The sequence below is a fragment of the Pinus tabuliformis genome, chromosome 1_2 (assembly GCF_031772625.1).
Source record: "Pinus tabuliformis cultivar Carrire ecotype Pingquan chromosome 1_2, CPIR1, whole genome shotgun sequence".
Classification (NCBI taxonomy): Eukaryota; Viridiplantae; Streptophyta; class Pinopsida; order Pinales; family Pinaceae; genus Pinus; species Pinus tabuliformis.
Window position 1 is genome coordinate 636519658 of NC_142298.1, and position 23137 is coordinate 636542794.

Here is a 23137-nt window from a genome sequence, read left to right on the forward strand (position 1 = left end):
AACCCCCGGGCCCGCCCCTACCCAACACCCCTACCCCCGGGCCCGCACCCCCCACCCCCTAACCCCTACCCCCCACCCTTCCCCCCCCCCCCCTCACCCCCTAACCCCTACCCCATGCCCGCCCCCCCTTCCCTTTCCCCCCCCCCCACCCCCCAACCCCCCTACCCCGTGCCCCCCCCCTCACCCCCTACCCCTACCCCCACCCTTCCCCCCTCACCCCCTAACCCCTACCCCCGCCCCCCCCCTCACCCCCTACCCCTACCCCCCCTTCCCCCCACCCCCTAACCCTACCCCGCCCCCCCCCCCCCTCATGCCCGCCCCCACCCTTCCCTTCCCCCCCACCCCCTAACCCCTACCCCCTGCCCCCCCCCCCTACCCCGTGCCTGCCCCCACCCTTCCCCCCCCTTCACCCCCTACCCCTACCCCCGTGCCCCCCCCTTACCCCCTACCCCCTCCCCTCCCCTCCCCTCCCCGCCGTTCCCCATCTACGACCGCCCATGCGGCCCTCCGCACCAGCGCCACCCGCGCGGCCCTTCGCCCCGCCCGACCGGCGGGCGGGGCGGAGGGCTGCGCGGGTGGCGCTGGCCGGGAATCAACCGCCCGCCGCCCGGGCGGGGCGGAGGGCCGCGGCCGCAGCCAGCGCCACCCGCGCGGCCCTCCGCCCCGCCCGACCAGCGGGCGGTCGATTCCTGGAATCGACCGCCCGCTGGTTGGGCGGGGCGGAGGGCCACGCGAGTGGCGCTGGCCTCGATCGCGCCACCTGCACGGCCCTCCGCCTCGCCCGACTGGCGGTGGGGCGGAGGGCCGCATGGGCGGTGGTAGGTGGGGAGCGGCGGGGGAGATGGGGAGCGGCGGGGGGGCCGGGGGGTGGGGAGGGGGGGCTGGGGGCCGGGGGGGGAGGGGAGGGGAGGGGGGGGGCACGGGGTAGGGGTAGGGGGGTGAGGGGGGGGGGGGTTGCACGGGGTAGGGGTTAGGGGGTGAGGGGGGTGGGTAGGGGGGTTGGGGGGGGGGGGGGGGGGCACGGGGTAGGGGTTAGGTGGGGGGGCACGGGGTAGGGGTTAGGGGGGGCACGGGGGGGGTGGTAGGGGGTTAGGGGGGGGGGGGTGCACGGGGTAGGGGTAGGGGTTGGGGGGGGTTAGGCATGGGGGGCCGTGGGGTAGGGGGTTTGGGGGGGGGGTGTAGGGGAGTTAGGTGGGGGGGGGGTAGGGGAGTTAGGTGGGGGGGGGGGGGGTTAGGGGAGTTAGGGGGGGGGGGTGTAGGGGAGTTAGGTGGGGGGGTCAGGGGGGTAGGGGAGTTAGGGGGGGGGGTAGGGGAGTTAGGGGGGTGTGTAGAGGATTTAGGTGGGGGGGCCAGGGGAGGGGGGGAGTTAGGCGGGCCATGGGGGGGAGGCTGGGTAGGGGGACAGGTCGGTTGGGTAGGGGGTTGTGGGGGGCGCATGGGTAGGGGGTAGGCGGCTCGCCCTCACTTGCCCAACAGTCCACTTAGCTTCGTCGTCCCTGACCCGAGCTCCCGCCCGCCCACCCATTAGAGGTGGCTGGGCCATTTTGATTATACAAATAACAAATTTATGGTATATTTTCGTTGTTAATTTAAGTTGATATGCTTTTTTTTATTTACTAATTTATGTGTTTTTATTTTTTAGGAAAATGGCATCAAGGAAAATTTATGTGAATCTTTCTGGACCAAAGACTCTTAGAGGTGCATCTTCAAAAAACATTGGTGAACGAACTCCCCCTGAGCTCATGGCTACAAATCATTCAAGTGCCTTAAGTGATAAGAAGATAATTTTAGACTGGAAAACTTCAAAAGAGCTGAAATTTTCATCAAGGGCCTGGTATGTGAAAGAAAGAGAGAGCACAAATGTGAATATATATCTATATATTGATACACCCCATAATAATGAAAATTTGGAGGTGATGGGAAGAGTCATAGATATGTGTTTGGTACCGAACACTGAAGTTGTTTACGTACTTACAAAAGCTCCCAAGTCACATGAAAGGATTAAATACCGACTATCATATTCATTATATGACACGAGAGAGGTATCTACAAAGTTGTGTAAACAAATCGTAAACGAGATGACACAAAACATCGTAAGTATTGTTATTTGTATTTTTATTTTGCGTTCTTGAAAGTGTCTCGCTATATTTTTTTAATTTTGTTTTTATTGACATATGATATTTTGTTTGGCAGAATTTTGTTGAAAGTTGTTCAATTAGGTTGGGAGGCATTCATTTCATAGAGCATGATATCATGAAAGTTGTCAGCCATTTTTACTCAGTGTCAGAAGAAGATATGGAAAACATGGAAAATGTAGTAATTGATGATGCTACAAAACTACATCCAAAGAATCAGAAAAAAAGGTCTCTGGTGGATAAATCTAGCAAGGGTAAACAAGTTAGTTTTGAGGACGATGAAGTTGAAATTGACAGTGAAGCATATGTTGCCATTACTGAAGATGACATTGGAACTGAGAAAAGTCGTAAAAGACCAAAAATAACAATGCCCAAGAATAAATCTGTTGAGAATGTTATGACGAAGAAAAGTAGAGTTGAAGATCTTGAAGTAGTCATTACCAGCAGTCAAGAACCTAGTGAAACTTCAAAAGAAAGTAGAGAAATCATTACACCAGGAGCTGATTTAGATGATGGCATTATCAAAACAAAACAAAATGCCATTCGACAGAACTTGACAAAAAGAAACTTAATTGATGGTGGTCGTACATTTCAGCTAAATGTCAGACAAACCTATAAGGCAAGTGAAGGACAATGCCAATATCAAGTCAGAAAGCCACATCATCTGCATGTTCACAACTTGAAGACATTGATGAGGTACAATCCATATGCTCATGTGGTTAGTTATGTGCTTCTTGTTGATCCACTTCAAGTTCCCAACAAAGAAGCATTTGATAAGTCAAAATGTTTTGAATACAATTATTATGTGCTTGGGGGGAACTATTATGTAGAAGCTCAAAGACAATTGATGGAGGAATATCCTAATAACCCACGTTTTGAAACAATGAAATGTATCATTTATGCTGGTTTAAATGAAACATAAGCAAAGTTAGTAGCATGGGACCATAATTCAGATAATGAATATAGGATGTCTATGACTTTCATCCAAAGGGTTAGATTTATTCATAGTGAATTTCAAGAAAAATGTGGTGGGGATAGGATACATGTTACTGCAGATTTCCGAAAGGAATGTTGTATGGAAATAGGCTATCAAATTGAAGAGAAAACCAATTCAAAAGGTGGAAAAGACAACAGATATAGTGATTTATTCAGAGGTGTTGATAACATTTTCCAATTGGCATTTAGAATTGGAGATGTTTGGAAGTTGATTGATGAGATTTTTAGCATGTGGGAAGACATTGGCATTAAAAACCAGAGGGTCAAAAAATCTAAGCCATTGATATGTAGCAACAGTAAATCAACTCCTGAACTGAAGCAACTTCCAGACGATATGACCATCACGCCTCGGAGGGCGATGCAAGGAGTGAAAGATGAAAAAATTGTCAAAACAATATTATCTCGTGTGAGGTTAGGGGAATTATCATTGGAAGAAATGTCTGAAGAATTTCAAAAGTAAGTTTGCTGAATTATTTTTATTTATTTCTAGGATTATAGTTATCTTTTAAATAAAACATGTTGTTCTTGGTACTATTTGTTATACATATCATTATATTAACTTTTTGTTACTTTATCTATGCAGTCACAAAGTTTACATGAAAATTCAGGAACAAATGGTTAGATTGTTGAATGAAGATAGTTGGGATGATGTTGTACGCAACTATCCAGATTCAAGTTCTACATCAACATTAAAAGCTTTTTATCTTGCATTTTAAAAGGTATCTTGATTTATACATTCAGTTTTATTCATCTGTGTACTATTTTTAATTTAAAACTTACACATATATTTGTTTATTTGATAAAAGATGAGGAAGGAAGATAATGGAGCACCAGACAATTTCAAGACTTTTATTGAAAAAATAAAGATTGAAAGACTGAGGAAGCAACGTATTAAGAATTTTGAACTTGATCCAACTCTTAATCATTTCATTTGGAATGGGCTAGACACTATTCAATATCAAGTAATACAAGGCGTCTGTGAAGACATTGCTAAACTCATACCAAAAAGGGATTATGCCCTAGTTATTGCAGATATTCCCCATGGTTTCAATATTCCAAACATTTACTATGATAGTGACCCTTATACTTATCAAGCTTTTAATAAAGTGGTTGCGGGATTTGTAGAAGTGACGTTATCACCATTATGGATATTTGTGACATTTCATTCAGACACACAATTGGCATTGATATTGTCAAGCTTCAAGGGGAAAACAAATTCAAGGATGCAGCTTACATGGTAAGACGTTTAATAGGTATATTTGATTAATGTTGAAAAATTCATTTATGTACAAGTTAACTGAACTTTTACTATTTCATGTTACAGGCAAAAGTCAAATCTTCTTAACAATGAAGATCAACAATTTATAAATGACTGTGAGTTCATTCATATTGATAGTTGGGCAAAAGATGATAGCCATATGTCTATGATTTTTAATCGGGTGGACGGAAAGAGTCATAGCCAAATACTGACTTATGATGCTGTTGTGAGAAAACTAACATATGAAGACAAAGAAACGAAAGGAGAGATAGTTAACATTTATCAAAAACCACAATTATTGATTAACTATCTTATAGACATATGTTCAAATGAAGGAGATTGGGTTCTGGATTTATTTTCTGGCTCAGGTAGGTTTTGCTATATGGAATTGAATTTCAATATGTTCTTTTTTTAATTAATATGTCACTGTACTAATTTACTTCATTATTTTTTTGTGCTTGATAATTAGGTACAACACTAGCATGCTGCCTTCAAAAAGGAAGAAATTGCATTGCAATTGAGAAAGATCCATTACAATGCAATTTCATTCAGCAAAGAATTAATGCTCTTCAATTTCTTCCAGATGCAATGCAAGAAATTGGGTTGAATAAAGGGGACTTTAGTGAATCACGTGTGGCAAAAAGGCAAAGGAACCCCAACCACCATTACATGGTATGTTTGGAAAGACATACATTGGGAGATTCGCAGACATCAAAGACCCATTAGAAGAGGAAAATGCGCAAAATGAAGCAGAAAATATTATGGAAGAAGACAATGATGAAACTCTAGAGGACGAAGAGTTTGGATTACGTGACATTGTTGATTAAATTTAAGTTATTCTTGGAAATCAAGTTTTGCAATGTTTTGACTCTGACATTTTATGAAAAGAATAATCAATCAATTAAAGTTGTTATGTGTTCAATATTTGTAATTTGTGATTTTTGCATTGATTTTTAAGTTATTTATTATTTTTTGAAAAAAAAGTGATTATTGTTATTTTTTTGACATGAAATTCATTAAAAAAACTATTATTTGACCATTTTTAGTTAAAAATTTTGTATAAAAATTGTGATTTTGACATGTTAATTCTAGCAAAAAATTATCAAAACGTGTAGTTTTTTTGTTATTTTTATGTTAAAAATGGTTATTTTTATGTTAAAAATGGTTATTTTTATGTTCATTGTTAAAAAATATTGTTTTTTAGAAACAATTATTTCATGTGGATTGAAAAATTAATTAAAGATGTATAAATATGTAGATTATCTAAAATTCAAACTATCGACTTTATAATTTAAAAATGCAAAACAATAAAAACCCCACTACAAAAAAAATTAAAATTAAAATAGAAAACAAGAAAATATGAAGAAAACAATCACTTCAAAAACTATCAAATTTAGAAAATAATTATTTACATTTCATACACTAGAAAATTTAAAGTCAAAAAATAGGTCTTTTAAAAAAAGGGTGTGATGCAGAATACTCACTTTTTTAAATCAGCATGAAAATCACTACCATTCTAAAATGTAATGCACATGAAAAAAATTAAAGTTCCAAAAACTATGCTCTAAAAAAAACATGTGTGTTCTGCATCACCCCTTTTCAAAATCAGGTCATTCTTTTGCTATCTCTACGAAACGGGTAACAGTATCAGTTCCCTTTTCAAAGTTTACATTGTTGTAGATAAAGGCTTGGTGAGAATTTCCATAATCTTCTCTTCTATGGATATGTACTAGAGCTTCATTGCTTCACTCTACACCATGTCTTGTAAAAAGAGACCGTATCAAAGAGTCCTACAAGAATCTTCCTAAGCTACATTGATTCATGAGTTATGAAACTATATACTATATATTATTCCTCTATTGTAATGAGTGTGATAAAAGTTTTCGTCCTACTAAACTAGGAAATCATAATCGATCCCAAGTTGAAGTAACACCCTGAGGTGCACTTTTTTTCCTCTACATTCTTGACACAATCTAAATCAATATATCCCCACAACCTCACTGCACCACTTGAGACATATCTCAAACCATATCCAATTGTACCACACAAATACCTCAGCACATGCTTTGTTTCATAACTTGGCTCAACCATATACTGGTTATCTTCCTTCACTGGATCCATCACCACAACTTATTTTTGGTTACCCTGAATAGAGATCCCTCTGACACTGAAGTAGATCCTTCTGTGGAAATCTTGGATGCCCCTCTACCATTATTTCTCCCTCTATCATTGAAGTGTATCCTTCTTTCTAGCACAATGCACTCATAAAAGGCATACTACTTCGAGAGACCTCTTGTCTTTGAGCATCTAGTATAATAATCTCAACCCATGACATCCTCTTAGAATCATGCTCCTTTCATTATGCTTGTATTTCTTCTTCCTCTGAACTAGAATCTCTTCTAGTCATCTGGCATGGCCTTGGATGTCCAAACAATCTATACAATCCTTGCTCTAAAACTTCAATCACTCCTGCTAAGTCTATGATTGAGTTCTTAGGGAATACAAAAACCTAACCATCTAGCGACTAGAGCAAAAATCACCTCACAGTCCACCCCCTCTTTCTGGGAGAACCCTTTTTCCACAAAAAAATATTTTTACTTCTCAATGCTACCTTAATTGCATGAATAATTATATTGGCAGTCTCCACAATTTTTGTTTTGTATAAAACTCCACTCAGGATGCCATGAAAGAAAAATTATAACCAAGAATCATACAAGGACAAGAGATTGACCAAGTAATAATAATAATCAAGAAAAAATATATGAAGTACTTATCGCTTAATTAAGGAAGAAATTGTTGAGGATTTCCAACTCCCTTTTTGACAAACCTGTAACAAAAACTCAGAAACATGTCATGTGCCTAGAGGCACAATTGTCCAAAAACATTACCAGTAGTAGATCCTAAAGGAACAATTCATTTAACTTATTCTAAGGTGGATTCTCATCGTCATCATCGTCATCATCATTGGTTGTTGACGTATGCTACTTTTCCTTCCTCTTCTTCTCAGGATACAAGGAGGCATAGTGTCAAAATCCAAGAAAAATGAAGCACTTGGTCATATCCTTCTTCTTCTAATCTTGAGTGAGTATTATACTTGTATTATTCTTATCGAAATTTCCAAAGTTTCATCTTCATTTTTCTTTCCTTTTATGAGCCATGAGGGCTTAGGTTTCTTCATTCTTTTGATTCTACAAGTTGTTCTTTGATAACAATCTAGCCTCCTCTTGGATATAATAAATCCATAGTTTATCAAAACCAGGAAGTTTTGTACACAAATTCCCTGAATAAATCGCTCCTATGAGGAAGGAATCCATTGAGAGTCACTATAAGAAGCTCTGTATCATCAATGGTATCTCCAATGGCTACAATATTATCTTTGATTTGGGATACTCTCATAAGATACGAGATAACAAAATCTAATCTAATTGTCATGACACTACAAAGACAATTTCTCAAGGTTAACTTTTTGCTAGTATTGTTGCTCTCATACAACCCTACTAGAGCATCATATACTTCCTTTGTAGTCTTTAATGTAACAACATGAGGAATCAAGTGGTCCTTTATGGAATCTATCAAGTTTCTCTTGTACTTAGATTCATTCTTTTTATACTTGGCTTGTTCTTCAACTCCCTCTCTCTAGAACAATTTTCTCCACATGATATTGAATCTCATTCTCTTCCAAGATAAGGATAATTTTGGTCTTCCCAAATCTGAAGTTTATGACACCATCTAACCCATTTTAAACTCTAAGACTTGGTGCCATTTTGATAAGATAGCTAAAAATCCATTCAGGTCGTTAGATGCTTCTCTCTTAAGTTGTCTTTATTGGATTCTTTTTCAACAAGGATTTGATACCATATTTAATTTTCTACAAGGTGAGTAGTTGAAAACACTTTTTTCATATGATAATTTCTACCTAATGATCTTCAATCAATTTATCTCATGCCACTAATATAATTGAGTAATTATACATATAAAATATCAAGAATAAATGCAACAAAAATAGTAAAGATCAAAGAAAGACAACCATGCACAATAGAGACGATATTTTTTCCATGGGAAACCAAACCTTGGGAGAAAACCCAATAACTTTTCTTTAGGAGAAATTTCTCTTCAACAAGGTTTACAAATATAATTGTCTAGAAATTTGTGCCAAGTGTAAATACAAATACTAGTCAAAACCTGGTCAAATTAGTAGTGAGTCAACTCAAGTCAAACCAACCAAAATACTTATAACTCAGTGTTGGTCAAACAATCAACCTGCAATCAAATTTCAGCTCCACGACTCCTATGGTCAACTATGTTCAACTTATAGCACACATGCGAATTTCTTGGTGCTTAGTCAAATGTGATCAAACTTATCCTGAAATAGTTCACTTAGATCAGGTCAAACATGTTCAAACAAAGAGAGAAACAAATTGGTCAAACAATCAACTCTTCCTTGTTTTATCACACATGTATTTGTCTAAGAGACCTTAGAAAGATGAAGAAGAAACTCACTTGTGTGGTGGAGAAAATGAGATGTTAGATCATATGTTGGCATTATAGCTAATGTATTATCCTTGATGGAAACTTACATGATAAAGATGTCAAACTTATGGTAACAAGATGTAGTTGTCTCAGGTTAGTCACGTGCATACATAGATCGGTTGTTGGGTAGTCACGTATACATTCTATGAAGTGTTTTCAGTTTGTACAGAACTATACGCGGGTGTTGTGGATGTAAAGTGCGTACATACACTGATATGCTTTATGAAAGCCACATACATATACTAAGGTTTTTACAATATGGCCTGTTGATGACATTTGATAAATTTTGTTATGATTGCTGTTGTATGTCGATGATGTCTCTATCATGATAATCTATGTTTGAAAGTGTTGATTGGGTTGAATAAGACTTGGTATATTGATCAGTGATGGTGTTGCATTATGATTGGGTTTTCAGTAAGTTAGTATTGATGTATCTATTGTGATTCAATATTTAGTGATTGACCCAATGATTCAATTTGACAAAGATCTCAGTAGTCATTGATTTGAGATCTGTATGCAGGTCTTCTATAGAGGAAGCATGTACATACGTGGATGTGCTACATAGAAGTAACGTGTAGTTTTTGAAATATATTTGATCAGGGTTTGCGGTAACAACTATTGGTTTATGTGATAAATAATAGTATTCAACTTGGTATATTGATGAATGGTTATGCATTGGTATGAGCTGGTTATGATTGGTTTGATGATGTTATAGTGTTGAGTTATTACTTGGTTTGGCTTAATGATGGAAGTGGGTCTAATATGAAAATATGATGAAAGGTGGCCTACAGGTTTGATGTTTTGAGTAAGGTGGATCCAGTATGAAACATTATGAAATGTGGTACACAAGAGGTGTTAAGGGTTGGAGCCTTCAGTGAGGAAGTCAAAGCTTCCTTCCAATAGTAGCTAGTGAATTTTGCAGGGGATAGGTGCTCCTAGTAGGAGTCGGTAAACGAGATCAGGTGGTTGAAGCTCCCTTCCAGTGGGTGCTATAGAATGAGAGAAGGTTGTAGGCTTCTACAAGTGGGTGCCTGGGTACTGGTAAGATTCCATGAAAATAAAATATGGTAAGAAGTTTTCCTTTATAATAAAAGAAGAAGACACAGAAAATGACTATGGTGGTTTTCTCCCAAATTCGGTTTCCACCTAAAATCTTGGTGTTCATGTGTGTTGATATGTTTCTTGTGTGTTGATGATATATCTGCTTCTTACTACTTATGGTTACTATTTAATTAATGAATAATGAAATAATGATGCACTAGTTAAATATGAAAAGATGATGAAATACATGAAGAGTTAGTTAACTGGATATACATTGTTTGCCTTTACTAAATTCATGTACATATGTTGGTTTCATGAATGACAATAGCATATGGAAATCAGAATATGAAATGAAAATTTTAAATTGAGTTTAAAATATTGATTCAGCCCCCCACCCCACCCCCCCCCCACCCAGTATTTTTCCCAATAATTAGTATCAGAGCAGGTCACTTTAGTTAAAGCTTAATTGCTTGGAGTGGATCTGGGATAATGGGAAAGAAGGTAAAGAAGAATGAAACTCAAAGGAAGAAGTCAATTTAGGAGAACAATAACAGTGATGCATCTGATGCTATAGAAATATCTACATTTGTGGGTCAAGAACAATCTGCAGTAGAAGGACAAGGCAAGTCAGAAACCATGGAAAATAAAGATATGTTTATGCCAAGTGATGATAACTATCAGGAATGGAAAGAAAAGACAAAGTCTAAATTAAGAAACCTCGGATCTGATGTTTGGAATTTAGTATGTAATGGTTGCACTAAAATTCATCCATCAAGTGAAGAATTGAAAAATAATAATATAGCATTAAATGAAATCATCGATAACATACCTGATTCATTATTAGGAGAAGTTATGCACTATGAAACTAAAAAAGAAGTATAGGATAATCTACAGGTCATTCATGAAGGAAAATAAAAGGAACAATATTCATCAAGATAATCATTAGGTAATCTTATTTCTAAAGATGTATTAAAATATGAGTATGATCATAAATCAACCTTTGTTATGTCAGATGGAGTTATTGATTCAGAAGAAGACATGTTAGAGTAAGTTCTTAATCTTAGAAAAATTCTTGCTTTTCCTTAAAAATGATTAACAATCTTAAGGATAAGTTGCAGGCATATGATGTCAGGGATCATGTTAAATCAGTGAGTGTTGCAGTAGAATCAAAACAATATTGTGAAGGACTTGAAGTTGAGATCGTCTCTCTAATAGCAGATCTTGAAAAATCAAGAAAATGAAATGAAAAGCTACATCAAATATTTGAAGAGAAAGAGAGTGGGATGAAGGAAGAGATTATAAAATTAAAGGAGCAATTGGAACAAGGAAGAAAGGTTGAAGAAGGAATGAAGAAGAAGTGCTTAGAAAAGGAAGAACAACTCCAAAGGATGGAAGTTGAGATAAACATTCTAAAAGCTAAATTAGAAGAAAAGGATAAACACTTGAGATTTCAAGGTAGTACTAAGATTTTGGATAACATTCTTAGTAGGAAAATGCCTCCTTCCATTAAATCTAGTCTTGGTTTTCATGAAACTGTAAAAGGAGAATCTAGTTCATAGGCTTGTTCAAGGATCTTGAAGAATAACAATACGAAATCTGAAATTTTTGTTAAAGAGATAATAAGTCAACCATATCAACATCCAATAAAGATGAATTTTCAAAAGAAACCATTTGCTCCTAATAATAGAAACATTAATCTATTTGCTCCTCTGATCAATAATGTTGAATGATTTATATGCCATAATTATAGAAAGTAGCCAAATACAGAAGAAGATTGTTTCGATCTCAAGAAAATAGCCACTTGACAGGAAGGTCATCAACTCCCAAGTACTCAGGTTTCTTCGAGGGATATTATTTTTCTTGCAACATATTTGGTCACAAAGGTATTTATTGAAATATAAGGCATATGAAACAAACATATAATAATTTGTTAGCTCCATTATCTAGTCATATAAGATGTTATGATTGTAACAAGTTTGGGCATGTAGAAAATGAATGCAGGAACAAGTCAATGGATCTCCACAGATGACTTGGAAAACAATAAGATAATAATATTGTTTACAAAAGACTTGAGAAACATGAATCCACCAACACTTCTCATAATAAGCAGAAAGATGAAGAAAAAAAAGGTGTGGTATTGCTCTTTTCTCATTTGAAGATGAAGAATAATGGTACATAAATAGTGGATGCTCTCATCATATGAATGGAGATAAGGACAAGTATGAATTTTTCAAGAAAAACAAAGATGGTAAGGTGATTCTTGGAAATAGTGCTCCAATAAAAGTTATGGGAAAAGGTAGAATCAAACTTGAGAAGTATGTAATAGTAGTTGATGTATTATTAGTTCAAGGGCTAAAGAAAAATATTCTAAGTGTAGTTCAAATGGATGACAAAGGGCATATAATTGTATTTACATCAACTAAATGAAAAGTTATAGATGAAGAAATGGAAAGGTTATAGCAAGAGGATATGGAAATCCAAACAAATTATGTGTTAGTAGAAAATAATTTAGTCAGAAATAAGAGGTATAGTTACTCTTCTTCTTCAGATTCAGAATAAAAGAAAATAGTTCCCACTGCAATCTATTTTTCTAATTATGACTATAGAAGTGATGTGAGAGAAGGTGATGATCATCAGGTCCACATGCTCATTGATGTATGATCTCAGGGGGATCTATGGATAAGTATCCTAGTGATAGTTCTCTAGTTTTGTTTCACATTCATTTGGTGATGCTTATACTGCTAACATTTCATTGATGAAGTAACATTGAACATGAACAGGGATGGTATGTTCATGGGGAGATTATGTCATAAAATGTTCAACATTTTACTTTTTGTACGTGGATATTATGAAGGAAAATCACGTGTATACGCAAGTTTTGATCTAGATAGTTGCATACATTTGTATGAGATGAAGAAATAGTGGGATAGACTTAGAGGGAGTTTCTAATATGCTTCAATAAGTTATTATTCGTTTTTGGTTCTGACATTGATCGGTTACAGTATGTTGATGATGCTCATATGTTACATAGAAATGATGTTGGTATATGATGGTTCATGAGTTGTTGCCAAGTGTCACTGTTTCTTTAGTTCTTTGACGAATTTATTGATTGACGAAGTGGATATAATCAGATTTGACAGTGAATAGTTGGCATAGGTTCAGGGGGAGAATTTTCTATGCTTCTTATAGTGCATTGTTGGCAGTATGAGTTCTTGAGAATTTTTTGTTGTAGGTTGGTTATGATGAGTACATATCATTTGGTGATTGTTGTTGTTATTATTGAAGATACATATACTATTGTGATGGATGATGCTTGAGTTGCACTTAGAGAAGTTGTTAATACTGCTTAATTCACTTCATAAAAGGGATGTGTAGGCTATGGTTATTGTTGGCATTGGTTGATGATGATAAGTTTATGATTCACTCACTTCTTGTTGACATTGATATGATGTTATAGATGATGCCTATATATTGCTCAAGTTTGGTAAAGTTATTGTTTATACTGAAGATGTGATGTTTCTAATTAGACTTGTGATGACTAAAGGATCTCTTTGTTTGCACACATGTTATTAATGCATATGATGTTATATATGCTAGTTGTGGATTATGGCTCTTCTTATGTGTAAAGAGATATTGTTAAGAGATCAAGGAGATGAGTTAATAACAAAGCTTGATAGGAAAATATTATGCTACAATTGGTTGATGATGATGATTTCATGATTTAATCACTGTTGATTGATGAGAAGACATGTAAAAATTATTGTCACTATGTCATGGCTTATAGTGATCTTATGGATGATTAATTGAGTTGCATTTTGGCGAAAATGTTTATGCACTTGATGATCATTATTGATTTTCTCCTAGTCTTTGATGGATACATGAAGATAATATGATGACATTATGATTCAAAGAATTGATATTGCTTCCTATGGATTATATCTCTTCATATATATGGAAAAATCACGTTGACCTTGATTATATAAGGTTAAGGGGGCGAGTTGATGACACGACTTTATTGATCTATTATATTTCTACTTCAGTGTTTGGTGATGCTTGGAAGAATTTCATATTTGGTCAATATTGATGAAATTGAAAATTGATGCTACATCGTCTTATCTTACATAACTTCTTGGTGATGAGGATGTTCGTCCTGCATCTATGTTGTTGTGATCAGATTGCAGGTTCCTATGTATGATGGTTGTTGATGACTATCATTGTTGGGGTTCTTCTGTATTTATAAATGGCATATCTGTCTCTTAATGTAAAGGTCATATAAAGTACCATGTTGTAAATCAATGTAAAATTATATCATTGGCTATTAGGTTCAAGTCATTCATGTATGTGATCCCATTATGTTGGGACATCGATTTAATGTTGGGTCAAATATGTAACCCCACTGTGTTTGGTGATTGATGTAAGTATGAGTAATTGGTGATAGGAAAGGTCCTATTTGGTTGAGTCATAGAGACTTGAGATTTTATTACATATCTTTAGAGGTTTTTAGCATATTCTCAGGGGGAACATGGTCAGCACATAGTTCTCATATTCATCAAATCAACCCTACAATGCTCCTCTCTACAAAGGGGGAAAGAACTCTTCATTCGACATTGGTCAACCCTTTTCCCTTGATGTCAAAAGGGGAGAGAATCTTGGTGTTTGGAGAAGAACACTTGGTAAGAAGATTTGGTATTTGTAGGTGTGTTTGCAGACACTTGCAGATGGTCATATGGTGACCAAACACCAAAGTGGTTGCTAACAAGTCCAACGGGGGAGATTTTTGGCACTATGGCTAATGTGTTGTCCTTGATGGAAACCTACTTGATAAATATGACAACATTATGGTAACTGGATGATTATGAAGACTGGTAAAAATGTGATAGAAGTAATGGTCAAAGGAATATCAGTTCAGAGATAGATGAATAATAAAGGTGATGTTTGGGAAAGTATACGCGGATCCTATTTGGAAGGGTCACGTACATACATAGGTATTGTGAAGCGAAATCACGTATAGAATCCGCACCATGTTAATTTGAATATTAAGGAACTTTACCATGGTATTGGCCCAATGTAATGAGTGTGGCAATGATTATTTGATCCCATCAAAGAATACCAATGACAATACTAAGGGATTAGCCTAAGGTATTGGCTAAGGCTAATGCTATATAAGAAGATGGAGATCAAAGTGTTATGTGTGTAAGTGATGGATTGTTTATGAATGATTTGATCTAAAACAAGTGTGCACCAAGGAGCAAGGAGAAGACTCAGATCCAAAAGATCTGAAGTATGTTGACATATGTACTTGTTTGGTTTACTTATTGAAAATGTCTAACAATGATAGATCTATGGTTGTAATAATGCTATGATATAAATGAAGTATTATAAAGTATGTAATTCTGACAGTAAGGTTTGTAGAGTGTGAATATTAGGTTTACAGTCAAAGTTTTCAATCTGTATGCAAGTTTGTCTCGGGGTAGTCACGTACTATAATATCCCAGATGAAAATTCCATGTAAAAAATACATAACGCCATAGTCGATGGGACACATATTCCAAGATGAATGGTGGGAGAAACATCCTAATGTGTGTTGATTCAGTTTATTATGGCTAAGGAGATTGGAAAAGGAAATGACTAAGGCTTTGGAAAGGAAAAAAGGCATTTTGGCACATTTATTAATGAAAATAATGGAATTTAGGAGAAAAGGAAGGTGAAAGGTCACAGGTTGCATGTGAGGAGGAATATTAAGGAAAATAATGGAAAATGAAGAAAATAGAGGCATCATTAATAAGAAGGCTTTTGAGGATCAATGTGTAGGACTTGGTCAGTTTAGTTTTGGAACTCTCTCATTATTCTCTCTCTCTTTCTCATACTCTTGGATACTTAGAGTCTTCTTGGAGCACTCTTGGTGGGTGTCGCATACTTGGATTTTTGGAGCAAGAAGGCAAAGGAAGAGTAGGAAAGTGCAAGAGGGAATTAGGATCAAAAACTACATGAGATTTGCTTGCAGGTACGGAGTTGCATGTATGTTTCCTTCATTAGTTTTTCCATGCATGGCATATGCATGTGGTTTATTGATTGTGATATGTCATTAGCATGGAGGATGGTCAATATTGATAGTGGATTGCCTAGCCTTGTCATTTAGTGGATATCCATGGTGATTGTGGGTTTATTTTCATTGTTGTTTTTTTGGTTTGTTCTCATGTTTCCTTAGCTTGGGTTGAGTTACTAGTCCTAGAGCCTTGGTTGGAAAAATGCTCTAGAGCCCTAGAAAAACTTGGGTTGAGTTACTAGTCCTAGAGCCTTGGTTGGAAAAATGCTCTAGAGCCCTTGGTGGGTTCAGTTAATAGTCTTGGAGCCTTGGTTGGACAAATGCTCCGGATCTTGTTAAAATATGTGGGTTGAGTTACTAGTCCTAGAGCCTTGGTTGGACAAACGTTTTGGAGCCCTGGAAGGCTTGGATAGAGACCGATCTAATGATGGTTTTGTGATGTTCAACCGTGAGGTGGAATCATTGTTTGAAGGTTTGAGGTGGATGGCCTCTGGAAGCTTTGGATGAGTTTTGATTGACGTGTTCTATGAGATCCCACATTCAAGCTTGGAATATGGTACAGGGGTTAATGGATGAAGAGAGATTTGGCTTAACCATTCTACAGTCGAGTGGAACGTGGAAGTCCTATCCCGGGTTTGGACTTTGCATCATTAATGAAAGGTTATTTCTCCTTGTATTTATATGAGCATTTTTATGGATTATATGTGGTCCATATGGTTGTACATTCATGAGTATTTCTGCTTCTATTATGCTGGTTTTTTATGTGTTTTATGACAACATCCATGTATGGATTTCATCATGTTTTTACTTGTAATCAAATTATCAATGTATCTATGACCTCATGGATGGAATGGAAATTGATGTGTTGATATATCAATGGTTCTTAGCGATTCTCAGCTAAGTATGATACCCCTATGCTCAGAACTGTTATTTACACCTGTAGTTTACATATTCGTGATATGTTTGAGGAAATGCCTGTCATGGCTAGTAGGGATCCATTCAAGGTCTTAAACAAGTATTTGTTTTAATAATATCATTCCCATGTTATTTTATTATTCTGGAAGTGTCATGAAATTATGGGCAGTGACCTCAGCGATGGCTTGAAAAAGTGGCTCAAATCTCGGGGACGTTGGCATAGCACTGAAAAATTTAGTCTCTAGTCATTCATAGGCAAGCCTATGAGAGCGAATTTGGGTTTCTCGACATTTTCATGTTTATAACATGAGAGCGATTAAGGCTTAAGCTATCCAAAAGTTGAGTGGGACGCAAGGGCAAGCTGTCTAAAGTATTGGATTAATTCTCGAGGGTCCTATAGCTGATGTTGAATGTCTGTATGGTGTGTTTCTATCAGTTCCACTTCCTTAACGTCACTTAGGAGGTTGAATCATATCATAGTGGCCTCTCATTGCATGTTTACCCCGACTATATGGTTACTTGGGTAGTTGTGGGAGGAGGGTGTTACAGAGTGGTATCAAAGCATAGTTCACACCTTAGACTATATGGGCAATGTGTTGGTCATGCATTCATGTCGGTTGCATATGTGTTTCTTATGTTTGTTGTTGGGCATGGAATCCCCCCGAGGCATTTTTTGGGGCTCAAAGCCCAAGTTTTGACCCAATATTGTTGTAAAGACTCCACAAATTACGAGCATGGAGCGTGAAATGTATGATAGAGTCACAGGGTTGTTTTCCCTAGTATTGTAATGTAATGTTGACCTACCCATGGTTCGCTGACCATGGGATTGTATAAATAGAGCGAGGCTCTAAGTGTAAGAAAAAATGAACAAAGGAAGTAGAAGCGAAGAGCAAGAGTCTAAGTGTCTAAGTGTGTCTTAGGTTGTAGAGTAGGAGAAGGCTCTGCAGCTGAGTGCGTAGAGGCCTAGTAGTCCGCAGCTGAGTGCGCAGGGTGGAGTCGAATTCATAACCGAAGAAGAGATTAATAAAGAAAGGTTTTGTTACCAATTCGTGTATCTGTTCTTGGATTAATGCATGGTTAATTTAATTCACAAATATACTGTTTATTTACTGCACACACATGTTCGAATGGTTTATATTGCTAAGTATAACTTAACACATACATATAAGCTAAGTTAATCAATTAATAGTGGGATACTAGTAAAGACTTGGGTAATAACAGTGTTCGGCCCCCGAGTAGGGCTGCACGAAGGCAACATCTCAGGTTGCAAGGTACGGGTAAGTGCGCGTAGCAATGTGCGTGCAAGGTCGAACCGCAAACCACTTGAAATCATCAGACATCTCTAGGGTGCAGAAACCTGGTTCTAGCACCCTCCCATACTACTTCGGGTGAGACCTCAGTCCGCGCTTCACGGACTGTTGCCGAAAGGGCTAGTAGTATTGAGATTTGTTTGGCTAAATCACCTCTGAACTTGGGTCAGGACCCAACAAGCAAACAAATGGTTCCGTTGCTGGGATCGAGATCTGCATAAGAGATGTCTGATGTTGTGTCACTGGAATCTGACAAAGAAAGAAATTGAAGAGTGGCTGGACAGAAAAATTCACGAGTTCGCGGCTCAGGAAAACAGGAATCTGTGAGTATCAAAGGAAGAGTGGTTAGAGTGATACTTATATACAGAAATACACAAAAATTTCTTTGCATCCTTCCCCTATGAGTTGTATGAGTGGATTGCGAAGTTAGCAGATAGTCAAGGAAGGTGTAGGCTCGACAAACCTATTGTGTGGACTCCAGAGTTGGTGCACAGACTAGAAGCATCAAAAGATAAGATCACACTCATTGCGGACCATTGGCTTGACCAAATTATAGGAGGGTTTATCACCGAGTTCGCAATAGACACTTCAGTCAGCTACAACGAGGCGGAATGACGCTTCCTGAAAGGACCGCGAGGTAAGTAAGTTAAATATTTTAACACTTGGATTAAGATGCTACTGTGTGAAAAGCGGGTTATGTGAATCAATTAATGTTTGGGGCTATGCAAAGTGGGAGGATCTATAGAAACGAAGGTAGCGTAGAGATAGAAACGAGCCCCTTGATTTCACCTCGACGAGAAAGCGAGGAAGAGCTCGCGAAAGTTTCATGAAGAAGTGCGATTAGTCTGATAAGGCAGCGAATTCCACGCATACCACCCCCACCTACACCACCACTAGTTTCACCATCTTCACCCCCATCTCCGCCCACACCACCTCCGCCGCCACCATAGTTCAATATGGTGAGCGCAATAAAGTTGCCGATATTCAAAGGAGTAGGTAACAAAGATTCAGACCAATTTTGGTTTGTGGTAAAGGCTGTATGGGAAGCATAAGGAGTCACAGATGATAATATCAAGAAGGAAACAATGGTTAGCACCTTGCAGGACCGTGCACTGACGTGGTACATCAAGCATTCTAATGACAATCCAAATGCAGGGATTGTAGATATCCAAGCTACGCTGAACAGGGAATTTAGCAGACCAAAATCAGAGACACAGTCGATTATGGGGTTTAAGGAAATCGTGATGCTTCCAGGCAAGACCCCCTAGGAGCTGGATTAGAGACTGAAGGATATGATTCGTGAAGCCAATATGACCTTAATGGATGGGCAGCACTACGCATGGTTTGTAACATCACTAATGCCGCATCTAAGGGCCGCACTGTCACAACATAAGCTATCCACTCAGGCTGAAGCTTTGGAGATTGCAATGAGACTGCATGAGACCCCAATACAAGATGCTAGCCTGGGAGTCCAACAGATCCATGTGCAGTTGAAAAACCTGTGTCTGGAGATGTAGAGTTTGAAACACGATAAGAAAACTCACCCAGAGGCGCGCGAGGAGGTATGGTGCATAAAGTGCAAAGGCTAGGGACATGACAAGGACCATTGTCCAGTCTTCGTGAACTACCTGACGGGAGGAGGGCCGATGCCATTGAGACCAGAGGCATAAGCAGGACCGAGCGCGGTGCCTGCATTATGGTGCGTGATTTGTTAGATAGGAGGGAATCATTCTACAGATAACTGTCACCTATTACAGAAGTATACGCAGATGTCCAAGCAGTTGTTCTGTAATTTTTACAGGTTAGTAGGCCATGATGAGCACACCTATAGAAGTTACTAACTGATGATGGATCAGACTCCTACCTACAAAGTTCAGACTGAAACACAAGCCCTCGATAAAAATGCAAGGATGGCGTGCACTGGATTTCAGGGGCATGGACGAGGTCGAGGCGGAATGGGATCAGGAAGGGGTTGCGAACAACTGATTTGTTACAATTGCGGAGGGACAGGGCATTACACCCGCGATTGTATAAATCTGATGAGAGCATCATGTTTATATTGTACCTCCAGGTTGTGTGATAAAGGAACACTCCAGCCTTCCCTGACTCATAACTTGCAAATAATGAGGTCTGAGCTGTGAAAGGAGGACCCGAATGTAAACATCGTGCTCCAAAGCGGTATCATGATAGGAGATGACAAGGGCAAGTAGCCTGAAGAAAGTGCTTGGGTTCGCAAGGCTCCAACAAAGGAACCAAAGTTCGATTTGGAGCGTGCAAAGGAGACATTCATGGAAGCTAAGAAGAGCTTCATGGAGGCCTCCACTTCAGGTAGTAAAGACAAACTAGAACCGAAGATGGACCCATCAATGCTCACTACCTTTCTGGAGACATGCATGAAGCTGCTGCGTGACAAAAAAGCAGTGAAAGGGTTGCAAGAACTCATCACTAGATGTGCTGGATTAGGGGAACCACGTGTAGTCTGGAAGCTCGGGAAACACACAACGTGAACAGGAAGGGAGATGATATTGACTGCGCAAATCGGAGAATATGAAATGGATCAAGTGATTTTGGATCTAGGATTGGATGCGAACTTCCTACCAAAGCAGACATGGGAGTGCCTGGGCAAGCCTGCGTTGCAATGGTCTCCTATTCAATTGAGAATGGAGAACTAGCAAAAGATCCTACCGATGGGAAGATTGTAGCGAATAACGGTAGATATCGAAGGTGTGAGTGCGCTTCTAGATTTCGAAGTGATAGAGATTGTTGATGACATCAATCCCTATCTCGCGCTATTGCAAATAGATTGGGCCACTGATATGAATGGAGTGATAAATCTAAAGAAGCGCAAAATGATTTTTGAGAAAAAGTCACTATGCATAGTGGTACCTTTAGACCCTGCGGAAGGATCGTGCTACACAGAGCTAGTGTGCGACAATGATCTAGACTGTATCTACAAGATAACCGCTCGGGAACAGGATTGGGTGAATCCTATGTCGATGGCAGGATTTCATGGGAGCAAAAGCTCCTGCACATCAGATTCGAATGAGCAAATAGAACGATGGCAGAAATGGTTACACGAGGTAACCACACTCAATTGTAACATGATGGTAAGATCACTACGCTGCGTGACCATGGAAGTAAGGGATCTACCTATGTATGACGGGTTGACAACGGTGGATGATTTCCTGAACAAATTTGAAAGAGAGGTGTCAGAACAACAGTAGTTCGATGCTTTGAAATGGGTACTGTGCGCTACGCCTGCAAGGTGGTGGGGTACGCACCATAGAATTTTGAGGACTGGTGGGGATGTAGAAGGATGATGTTCATTCGGTTTGGAAAGCCTTAGATGCGGATAAAAGCTGGGTATGATGGACAAAACACCCTGCGTGCCCATCTCTCCAGATGGGTGCAAGCGTATGTTAAGAAACCTGCATGAAAGCACACCGTCCTCACAATAGAAAACAGAACCGACAAGCCAGAGTGGGCAAGACAATGGCGCGAACAACAAAGTATGAGAATACCAAGCATGCTAAAGATTATCTACGTGGAAGCCTTTGACAAAGTATGTGAAGCACTGAACATGGTCCACCATGTGAGACGCGCTGACTGGGACCTGTGCATACCTGCAGTGTTATGGGCTTACAGGACAACGTGCAAGAAACTGATGGGACAAACACATTTCCGGTTAGTTTATGGCATGGAAGTTGTCATGCCGATGGAATATATCGTACCTAGTCTGCACATAGAAGCACTCACAGGGATGACAAACCGCGAAGCTCTACAGGAAAGGCTCGCGCAATTGGAAGAACATGAGGAGGAATGGTTCTTGGATGGATTTCATCAGCATGTACAAAAGCAGTGTGAAAAGGCCTGGCATGACCGCCATATCAAGTTGCACACCTTCAAGGTAAATGACTTAGTGCTTCTGTACGACAGTAAGTTTGAAAAATTTCTGGGAAAATTCATAATGCATTGGCTGGGACCATACATGGTTAAGGAGGTCACATATGGAGGCGCGGTCCAACTAGTCAAACTAAACGGAGAACCCTTCCCAGGTAAAGTGAATGGCAGCTGCTTGAAGCCCTACACGGGTGGGCCAGCTATCTGACTAGCTGACAGAGGCATAGTCTTTGCGCTCCGAGGAGTTGAAAAAAGGCGTGGGACTATAAACATATGCAGCAAATACCGGTACACATGTACGGAAACAATTCAGACACGGAGGTCTCAGAACAACGGATCCAATAGATACAACAAGAAGCAGCTCAGTGCACTGCGGATCTCAGCACAATTCGAGAACAGCTGGAGGGACTCCACGCCCAGATCGCCGTGTCGACCGAGTGACTTGAGGATGAGTCACGATGTTTGTGTTGGGGGCCTGTTGGGCATGGAATCCCCCTGAGGCATGTTTTGGGGCTCAAAGCCCAAGTTTTGACCCAATATTGTTGTAAAGACTCCACGAATTACGGGCGCGGAGCGCGAAATGTATGATAGAGTCACAGGGTTGTTCACCCTAGTCTTGTAATGTAATGTCGGCCTACCCATGGTCCACGGACCATGGGATTGTATAAATAGAGCGAGGCTCTAAGTGTAAGAAAAAACGAATGAAGGAAGTAGAAGCGAAGAACAAGAGTCTAAGTGTCTAAGTGTCTCTTGGGTCGTAGAGTAGGAGAAGGCTCTGTAGCTGAGTGCGTAGAGGCCTAGTAGTCCGCAGCTGAGTGCGTAGTCCCTTGCAACTGAGTGCGCAGGGCGGAGTTGAATCTATAACCGAAGAAGAGATTAATAAAGAAAGGTTTCGTTACCAATTCGTGTATCTGTTCTTGGATTAATGCATGGTTAATGTAAATCACAAATATACTGTTTATTTACTGTGCGCACATGTATGAAGGGTTTATATTGCAAAGTATAA